Source organism: Oncorhynchus mykiss, chromosome 6 (assembly GCF_013265735.2).
Source record: "Oncorhynchus mykiss isolate Arlee chromosome 6, USDA_OmykA_1.1, whole genome shotgun sequence".
In the NCBI taxonomy this organism is placed as follows: Eukaryota; Metazoa; Chordata; class Actinopteri; order Salmoniformes; family Salmonidae; genus Oncorhynchus; species Oncorhynchus mykiss.
The window spans coordinates 60528354-60537685 of record NC_048570.1 but is presented as its reverse complement, the minus strand read 5'-3'; positions in this window follow the sequence as shown (position 1 = coordinate 60537685).

Here is a 9332-nt window from a genome sequence, read left to right as displayed (position 1 = left end):
TACTTGATGTTTGTGATTCTGTCTTGTGCTTGTCTGGGAAATGACTTACATCCGTCAGGAAAATTTCTTGGTTACCACCTCAGTCCTTTTTCATTAATGTTGATGGGTATCATAGATAATGATAGAGGCCTCTAGTGGCCAAAATAATCAAAGCTTGATGAGCTGGTTATTTGTGTTTACCAACACCAGTCTGAGTACCCACAACAGCACTCATGTTTATTGCCCTGGACAAACTTGGCTGATTCAGCTCATTGAGGGCTTGATTAGGTTTACTTGTCTGTGGCTACAACAAAATGTGTGCTGTTGTGGATACTCAAGGACTGGTGTTAGGAAACACTGCACTAGAGCTGCGTTTACACTTGCAGCCCAATTCTGATCTTCTACTAATTTGTCTTTTGACCAATCAGGTTGGCTCTTACCAATAATTGGGCTGCCTGTGTAAATGCAGCCTAGGTCATGTTAATGTGTTATTACACTGAACAAAAATATAAATGTAAAGTGTTGGTTTCATGAACTGAAATAAAAGATCATAGATTTTTCCCATATGCATAAAAAGCTTTTCTCCACAATTTGTTTGCACAAATGTGTTTACTGTCAGTGAGCATTTCTCCTTCTCTGAGAATCCATCCAACGGACAAGTGTGGCATATCAAGAAGCTGATTAAACCACCAGAGTTGTTGCCAGGGATTTGAAATGTAATTTCTCTACCATAAGCCACATCCAATAGGTCCAACTTCAGACCACGAACCACACCAGCCCAGGTCCTCCACATCTGGCTTCTTCACCCACGGGATTGTTTGAGACCAGCCAACCGACAGTTGATAAATGGATTTGCACAAACTCAAAACGGTCTCAGCGAAGCTCATCTGTGTACTTGTCTTGACCTGACTGCAGTTTGGTGTCGTAACCAACCTCCAATGGGCAAATGCTCACCTTCGATGGCTGCTGGAGGATACTCTTTGCAGATTAATCACAATTTCAAATGTACCAGGCAGACGTATGGCGTTGTGTGGGCGAGTGGTTTGCTGATGTCAACATTGTGAACAGTTCCCCATGGTGGCGGTAGGGTTATGCTATGGGCAGGCATAAGCTATGGACAATGAACACAATTGTATTTTATCGATTTGAATGCACACCGTGATGAGATTCTCAGGCACATTGTCGTGCCATTCAGCCGCCACCATCACATGTTAAAGCATAATGCATGGCCCCCTGTCACAAGGATCTGTTCACAATTCCTGGAAGCTGAATATGTACCAGTTGTTCCATGGCCTACATACTCACCAGACACGTCACACATTGTGCATGATGGGATACTCTGGATCGACAGCGTGTTCCTGTTCCCACCTATGTTCAGCAACTTTGTGCGTGCTACTCTATTCTGTGGCCGTGGAGGAGAGCCTACCTGACTACAGGTGACCATCTCAGATCAATTCCGGCAAGGCGAGAGGTATTGACGACCGACACTTCGCTAACAGGCTGGGGAGCAGTGTGGCAACACAGGTCTGTACGAGGAGAGTGGTGCCCCTGCTGGAGGAAAGAGCATATTAACGTGCTAGAACATGATAGTTTACCTATCCCTCAATAATTTTCTGCCGGTTCTCAAACATGTCCTGATACGATCAGACAACATGGACAGTGTTCCACATCAACCATCAAGGGCGAACAAGGTCTGTAAGGTCCCTACAGGTGGCCCAACAACTTTTGATATGGGCCCTACCACATCTGGCCTCCTTACGAGCCATTCATGTCCCAGGCAAGGTGAACAAGGAAGCAGACTTCTTGTCGTGACAGAAAGCGCCCCTGGGGGACTGGAGACTTCACCCACAAGTAGTGAAGAGAGTATGGCAGCGGTTTGGAATAGCACATGTGGACCTGTTCGCCTCGGAGAGCAAACATCCCACTGCTCCCTCTGGTTCTCTGGCAGAGTCCAAGAGTCACCTAAACATGGACGCTTTAGCCCACAGATGGCCTACTGTATGCTTTCCCTTCAACCCCCCCAATCTTAGCAATGCTGCACAGTGTCTTTCATGTTCTGAAGAGCCCAACCCTCTACTGATCGACTGCGGTCCTACTATTATCAGACGGAATCTAATTTCGAGCATACGAAGGAGCCAGACATAAAATGGTTTATCTCTGAAAATGGCTTTTCGCTTAGCTATTTCATCAGTAAAATGTGTGTGCGCTCTCTAAGGCAGACGACCTAGGCTTGACCGAATCCAGCCTTTTTGCCTAAGGGTTTATCACATCAATCGAAATGCAGGCCTACTGCCCCCTCCTTTCCAGAATGCAGAGGAGCGAGCAAATCACCTGTGTCCAGTCCGTTCCCTCAAATCAAATATATATATATTTCCGTGCATTGGTGGGAAAGGCCTAGCATTGTCCAAGCAGAGACTAAAACACTGGGTTGTGGATGTCATCACTCAGGCCTACCTGTCCCAGAAGGTGTGTAAATGTTATTTGACCAGAAGTGGTGCCACATCCTGGGCTATGCTGAGAGGCATCCCCCTGAATGAGATATGCGCAGCTGCTACCGGGTCGTCGCCCTGCACGTTCTAGATTTGACAAGGTCAACGTTGCATCTTGCCACACCATGGGCTCTGCCATTCTTCTAGTTGCACTGGTGCATTAGAGGTTAGTAGTCTATTCCTCGTGACCTTGTTGGTACCGTATTGACAGTCTTAAAGGTATGAAGTACAATGGAAGTTACGAATGTAACTGGTTCTACGAATACCTGGCAGACCGTCAGTACTTACACATCACTCAATCTTTTGGGCGAGAAGATAGTGTGTGGTTATATTTGTACCGAGGGGCACGTCCTCCCAAGCTGTCACGTCACCGGCGTGACTTTATTACTCAATCTGTGCGGAGCACGAGGGATATAATCCATACTTTCCACCATACTAAAGGTCTTGCAGGTATTCGTAGAACCATAGTTACATTCGTAACTTCCGTCTGAGCTACGCCCCTATTTTGTATTTTTTTTAAAGATATTTTACCAACAGATGCATATCTATTCCCAGTCATGTGAAATCCATAGATTAGGTCTTAATTTCTTTCAATTGACTGATTTCTTTATGAACTGTTTATTTTTGTTTGGTGTATATACAGTAGTTGTGTATAGCTAGCTTGCTAGCGCCAACACTACTCCCCTGCCTACACTTACCATATAAAATGTAATTCAGCATCGTTGGTGTTTGACCTGTAGCATGTGATTAGTGGGATTGGTTCAGAGTATGATTAGGAACAGCCTTAAATTGTATAGAGATAATATTCTATAAAAGAGGAACAGGAGCTCAAGCAGTTGAACATTTGAAGTGCCGGTACTCAGCTCTGGTGAGCTCTTGCTCAAGTCAAGCACTGTTTGCAAGACCATTATATTTGCTCATATAGCCAACTATGAAGTTTTTTTTTTTTACCTTTAACTAGGCAAGTCAGTAAGAACAAATTCTTATTTACAATGACGACCTACCAAAATGCCTCCTGCAGGGACGGGCTGGGATTATATATATATATATATATATATATATATATATATATATATATATATATATATATATGACAAGAGACAATACTACATAAAGAGAGACCTAAGACAACATAGCAAGGAAGCAACACATGACAACATGGTAGCAACACAAAACATGGTACAAACATGACTGGGCACAGACAACAGCACAAAGGGCAAGAAGGCAGAAGACACTACATCACACAAAGCAGCCACAACTGTCAGTAAGAGTGTCCATGATTGAGACTTTGAATGAAGACATGGAGATAAAACTGTCCAGTTTGAGTGTTTGTTGCGGCTCGTTCTAGTCACTAGCTGGAGGAGCGACCCAGGGATGTGTGTGCTTTGGGGACCTTTAACAGAATGTGACTGGCAGAACGGGTGTTGTATGTGGAGGTTAAGGGCTGCAGTAGATCTCTCAGATAGGGAGGAGTGAGGCCTAAGAGGGTTTTATATATAAGTATCAACCAGTGGGTCTTGCGAAATTATTCGGCCCCCTTGAACTTTGCGACCTTTTGCCACATTTCAGGCTTCAAACATAAAGATATAAAACTGTATTTTTGTTTGAAGAATCAACAACAAGTGGGACACAATCATGAAGTGGAACGACATTTATTGGATATTTCAAACTTTTTTAACAAATCAAAAACTGAAAAATTGGGCGTGCAAAATTATTCAGCCCCCTTAAGTTAATACTTTGTAGCGCCACCTTTTGCTGCGATTACAGCTGTAAGTCGCTTGGGGTATGTCTCTATCAGTTTTGCACATCGAGAGTGACATTTTTTCCCATTCCTCCTTGCAAAACAGCTCGAGCTCAGTGAGGTTGGATGGAGAGCATTTGTGAACAGCAGTTTTCAGTTCTTTCCACAGATTCTCGATTGGATTCAGGTCTGGACTTTGACTTGGCCATTCTAACACCTGGATATGTTTATTTTTGAACCATTCCATTGTAGATTTTGCTTTATGTTTTGGATCATTGTCTTGTTGGAAGACAAATCTCCGTCCCAGTCTCAGGTCTTTTGCAGACTCCATCGTTTTTCTTCCAGAAAAACCTCCATCGGTTTTCTTCCAGAATGGTCCTGTATTTGGCTCCATCCATCTTCCCATCAATTTTAACCATCTTCCCTGTCCCTGCTGAAGAAAAGCAGGCCCAAACCATGATGCTGCCACCACCATGTTTGACAGTGGGGATGGTGTGTTCAGCTGTGTTGCTTTTACGCCAAACATAACGTTTTGCATTGTTGCCAAAAAGTTCAATTTTGGTTTCATCTGACCAGAGCACCTTCTTCCACATGTTTGGTGTGTCTCCCAGGTGGCTTGTGGCAAACTTTAAACAACACTTTTTATGGATATCTTTAAGAAATGGCTTTCTTCTTGCCACTCTTCCATAAAGGCCAGATTTGTGCAATATACGACTGATTGTTGTCCTATGGACAGAGTCTCCCACCTCAGCTGTAGATCTCTGCAGTTCATCCAGAGTGATCATGGGCCTCTTGGCTGCATCTCTGATCAGTCTTCTCCTTGTATGAGCTGAAAGTTTAGAGGGACGGCCAGGTCTTGGTAGATTTGCAGTGGTCTGATACTCCTTCCATTTCAATATTATCGCTTGCACAGTGCTCCTTGGGATGTTTAAAGCTTGGGAAATCTTTTTGTATCCAAATCCGGCTTTAAACTTCTTCACAACAGTATCTCGGACCTGCCTGGTGTGTTCCTTGTTCTTCATGATGCTCTCTGCGCTTTTAACGGACCTCTGAGACTATCACAGTGCAGGTGCATTGATACGGAGACTTGATTACACACAGGTGGATTGTATTTATCATCATTAGTCATTTAGGTCAACATTGGATCATTCAGAGATCCTCACTGAACTTCTGGAGAGAGTTTGCTGCACTGAAAGTAAAGGGGCTGAATAATTTTGCACGCCCAATTTTTCAGTTTTTGATTTGTTAAAGTTTGAAAAATCCAATAAATGTCATTCCACTTCATGATTGTGTCCCACTTGTTGATTCTTCACAAAAAAATACAGTTTAATATCTTTATGTTTGAAGCCTGAAATGTGGCAAAAGGTCGCAAAGTTCAAGGGGGCCGAATACTTTCGCAAGGCACTGTATACAGAGATGACCAGTTTACAGAGGAGTATAGAGTGCAGTGATGTGTCCTATAAGGAGCATTGGTGGCAAACCTGATGGCAGAATGGTAAAGAACATCTAGCCTCTTAAAAGCACCCTTACCTGCCGAACTATAAATTGACTTTCTGTAATCTAGCATGGGTAGGATGGTAATCTGAATCAGGGTTAGTTTGGCAGCTGGAGTGAAAGAGGAGCGGCTACGACAGAGGAAACCAAGTCTAGATGTAACTTTATCCTGCAGCTTTGATATGTGCTGAGAGAAGGACAGTGTACCATCTAGCCATACTCCCAAGTACTTGTATGAGGTGACTACCTCAAGCTCTAAACCCTCAGAGGTAGTCATCACACCTGTGGGGAGAAGGGCATTCTTATCAAACCACATGACCTTTGTTTTGGATGTGTTCAGAACAAGGTTGGACACTAAGAAAGCTTGGACACTAAGAAAGCTTTGTTGTGGAGCATTTAAAAAATCTGGGGAGGGGCCAGCTGAGTATAAGACCGCATATAAATGTATGAGAGAGCTTCCTACTGCATAGTGGTTAGAGCGTTGGACTAGTAACCGAAAGGTTGCAAGATCGAATCCCTGATCTGACAAGTTAAAAATCTGTCGTTCTGCCCCTGAACAAGGCAGTTAACCCACTGTTCCTAGGTCGTCATTGTAAATAAGAATTTGTTCTTAACTGACTTGCCTAGTTAAATAAAGATTACATTTGTATTTATTTAAATACGAGCGTGGGGCCTAGGATTGAGCCTTGGGGTACTCCCTTGGTGACAGGCAGTGGCCGAGACAGCAGATTTTCTCACTTTATACACTGCACTCAGGTAGTTAGCAAACCAGGCCAAAGACCCCCTCAGAGACACTCCTTAGCCGGCCCACAAGAATGGAATGGTCTACCGCAGGTAATCCCAAACGGGGGTACGCAATGTCGCGAGAGGTACGCCAAATAATGTGATTCATGTTTTTTGCTTCACTTTTTCAACGGGGCTATACATTTGGGAGTTTTTTTCCCCCCCTCGCCTGAGTAGCCTTGACTCACTGCCAAAAATAAAATTATACCATCTAGTGTTCAGCGAAATAACAATGTCAAATACAGGAAGCGAAGTCAAATAATTAACATCCAATCACTTTAACATTACTGTTACATTCCCCAGTTTCTGTGTTGTGGGTTTGTGTGTACGGCAGGAAATGGTTTCCTGGATTCCCCCAAGCAGCTGATTGGTTGGCCCCATTGCAGATTTGAGCTCTGATCCCGCCCTCTCGTCAGGAGATACAGCTGTCTGCAATTACAAACTCCTCCAGCTGGATAAAAGCCAGTGTTCCCTTGTTAGGAGAGATAGCTTCTTGGATGTCCTGTGTTGGTTGTTGTGCAGAGACAGTGGTTGAAAGTATTTTGTAGCCACTACTTCTGAGGTATGTGTGTGACAATAGGACTGTTTGATTATTGAAGTTCACTTTAAGTTAGTAATTATTGTTTTTGTTCCCAGGGGGGAAGGCACCTTGGGAGTGCTTAGTCAAGAGACCTGCGGGCATACACACATACTACACCCGTAGTATGTACTCTGTCTATGCACACTAGGTAAGACCTGGGCGGACCACCCCCTGTATTTTGGTTAGCGTGCCAGGTGGCGTTAAGGTTAGGTAAGTTGTGGGTAGGCAGATAAGGTAGGAGAGAGGACTTTAACTTTCTTTGGTTCCATCCAGCCCCTTTTCCCCACATTAAATAAATTCCCAGTTAACAGTAATATTCTGCCTCTGTCATCCTTACCTGCACCTAAAATCACATACCTCTTTCACTCCACGGGGAGTTGTGTAGCAGGGTGTTGCATTCCCTCCAAGAGGTGTGCTTAAGTTACTCTTGGGTAATTCCAGTAACAGTCCGTATGTAGCCAAACGTAACTGCTGCTCATCTGTACTGATGGCGCGAAAGCCATGACAGGGAGACAGTGGAGTGGTAATGCGCGTGCAAGCAGCTGTTCCCGACACCACTGAGGCGCTTGCTGCCAAAGGAATGCTTGAAAGACTGACACTAAAGTGAAAATTGTTAAAGGCTACTGAACTTGTATTTTCTGCACTATGCAATGATATAGGCAGCGACCATGTAATGCTTTTACAACATACCGAAGTCTGGTGGTTATCAAGGGGCGAAGTATTGACACCTTGAGGAGCTTACAGTTCTTACTGACCATAATGTTCACTTGTCTGACGCTTGCATTGGTTTCTCGCCTGAATGATCTGAATCTAGGATTACAGGGACTCCCCACAACTATATTCAATGTGAGGGACAAAATTGAGGCTGATTAAGAAGTTGGAGTTCTTTCTGCATTAACACAGATCTTTCCATAATTGTATGATGTGTGCAATTGAACTCAAGGTTACAATGTCAATGTGATATAGCAAAGCACCCAAATTGGGTACGCAATTACACAAACTGGATTCGTTATCCCTTTCCTGCCCTGCCTCCAGTCCACTTATCCATATCTGGAGAGCATCATTGAAATTGCAACAAGTGGTTGTGAAAATTTAATTTAAAATCAGTTGCCACTGCCAGATGTCTGGATTTGGTTGCGCTCAGAGTATCCCAACCTGGCAAAACACTGTTAAGACACTGCAACCACGTACCTTTGGAAGAATGGATTCTTAGCACAATTATTTTACTCTCCAATATAACCCTACATTGCCGTTATCTGCATCCTTTCAAGCACACTGTTAACTTGAGATATTCACATTTAATAAAGAGCAAAATATTAGTTCATTTGTGCCCTGGTCCTATAAGTTGTCACTTCCCACAAGCCCGGTTGTGACAAACACTCATTCTCATTTATTAAATGTACTGTATAGTGTGTGGCAGGCTTACAATGATGGCAAACAATTTTAGAGTGTGCTGACCCTGGTATGCAGCTGGAGGTTTAATGTTTGAAGGGGTACAGAACTAAAAAGTTTGGGAACCACGGGTCTACCATATCAAAAGCTTTGGCCAAGTCAAAAATAGCAGCACAACATTGCTTAGAAACAAGGGCAATGGTGACATCATTGAGGACCTTTAAGGTTGCAATGACACATCAATAACCTGAGCAGAAACCAAATTGCATGGGGGGGGAAATTCTGTAGACATTAATAAAGCCAGTCAGTTGATTATTGATTATTAAGTTAACACTTTTGCTAAACAGGGCACACTTGCACATCAGTTTGACTGTGGTCAATACGAAAATATTCAATAGGATGCTCGCAACCACCAACTTTGTGGGGCTATATATTCCTCACCAGCCAGTAAACATGAATATACAAATATAGAACTTTATTGAATCAACTTTTAATTTGAAAGTAAAACATGCATAGGTGGCATTAGTGGCTCAATGTTAGACGTCTTGGTATCATTGCAGACTAATTCATAGGCTGAGTCGCTTTGACTTTGTTGAAAAGATAATCTATCAGTTTCTAAATGAGAAAAATGTCAGAATTGTAGGGGATAAATAGTTTCAATATGAGAAATTGACAAGAATATATCTTACCATCAACTTCTGCATCTGGAGAACAGCCATATCATCCAGTAACCCGATGTCAACATCTTCAACAGTATCATCTGAGAGACACAAAGTCTTGGGGGAAAATGTGACTAGTTTAGACTGCTTGAAATAACTTAAAGCCCAACAACCTCAATATGAAAAGTTACCTCTCCATGGGATGTAGAGATCAT